The following is a 1,950-nucleotide window of genomic DNA, read 5'->3' as shown; positions in this document are numbered from 1 at the left end:
AAAATTGCCATAACCAAAATATGTGATGTGATGGGAACAATGTTTGACAAAGGCATATGCGTTTAATCATGCGTAAAATTCAGTAAAATTGCGAGCTCTAACGTTACGTCTGGCTGTTCTTTACTGTTGTTGTTACTGCTGTTGAGTAGTAAAAAATAAGAATAACTATTTAACTTATTTTTGTATCGTTTTTCCTGAGTTATTACTATCGCACTTGATATAACGTCAGTCTGGTACAATAAGATATAGAATAATGATAAAAATTATTATTGAAAACGTTGATCACTAAAAAGTATAAACTTCACTAATAATATATTGGAAAATCAAAATTTCAATGAATGATAAAACTTATAAATCTGGATTGAAACAATTCGCAAATAAGAAATATTTTCATTATTAATGTTACGTCACCACTATTAAAGTTACGTAATCCTAAATGAAATATTTTAACCAATGAAATGAAGAACATTACAGCTAATCACAACTGCAGAGTTTGAATCAATTAAGAATTTGGCAAGGAAAACCAATTATACAACGACACAAAGGTCCAATAAAATAGCGGGTTCAACGACCAGTAAAATTGGACGGTGATTTTGTCCCGAAATCGACTATCCCGTTAAATAATTATTAATTGGTGCGAATCATAGCGCATGCGCTGAAAGTGCTTACTTTGCTAAAAATAAAACATTTCATGGAGTACGGTTTAAGTTACCATGTTTTTCATGTATTAAATTTCTGAATGATACCAAATGTGTGGATATTTGAATTTAAATTCACAACTTAACAACGATGCATTAGTGATTTGCATAATCAGTAGAATATGTAGCTTCCAAAGGTGAATATTCATTGCTAACGCTAGGAAATTAAATAAATTCTCAATTCATGTCAAACTATTGGGCTCCTGCATGGTAATTCTTCGTATCTTCATAGGTATCCGGTAATATTTACAGTTAATCTTATTCCATGACTGTCAAAAACTCTACCGTATTGTAAAAGAATTTATTGATGTGTGCAATCAATTTTGCGCCAATTAAAGGTGTGAAAATTTTCAATAACCCGCAATCAAGGATTTTTTGAGAAATTTGATAATTTTTTTAATTTTAGGCAGAAATTTTAGAAAAATAGGTGCAAGATAGCGAAGCCGTGGAATGAAAATGCATTTGTGACGACTAATGCAAAATTGTATCTGTTAATCTGGTTCACATTTTTGTTGGGCTGACGAGGGAATGTGAAGCTTGGCAGAAAATCATCAGACGTCTCGTTGTGCGCAAGCAAGCACGAAAGGCAAAAATCATAAACAACATTAAAATACATCTAGAATTCAGGCATGAATCACACAGCAATAAATTAAAGGTATATGAAAATCTGCAGCTATTAATGTAACTCATGATAGCTGGCTCGGCTGCACCACAGCTGCAATATTGCCAGTGAAAAAAACCAGTTCAAATTAATGACGTAATTCCAGCAAACAGTTTTATCTTACATGAGCACAGAATAGAAAGCATAAAGATGAAATATAACAGATAAAATGTGGAAAAGTAAATGCATCATTTAATATGAAGTTAAAGCATACTTCAAAAATAAAATCATAGAAAGATAATCAATAATTGGATATACAATAATATTCATTATTTAAATTGAAAATTAACGATAATAAGGTTACTAAGTAATACGCAAATGAGAGAAATGCAAACACTGTATCCATAGTTATTATTTTATTACAGTGCTGTTCGATAAATGGGACGATGCGTAACTAAGATGCGAAGGCAAGATGCTACATTCAGGTGAAAATTTAATACTGAAAGTTATTTTCCTTTTGTTTTGCTATGAATGCATCTATATTTAAGTATTTGAGCAATATTCAACATGAAGATGCGTAAACTTGAAATACTTTTAGAGCAGAATTCTCAATTACATATAGTTGAACGTTGAAGGTTTTGAACAAATCCA

This window comes from Trichinella spiralis, assembly GCF_000181795.1.
Source record: "Trichinella spiralis strain ISS 195 chromosome Unknown Scfld6, whole genome shotgun sequence".
NCBI lineage: Eukaryota > Metazoa > Nematoda > Enoplea > Trichinellida > Trichinellidae > Trichinella > Trichinella spiralis.
The sequence above is the reverse complement of the archived record's forward strand: the minus strand, read 5'-3'. Positions refer to the sequence as shown.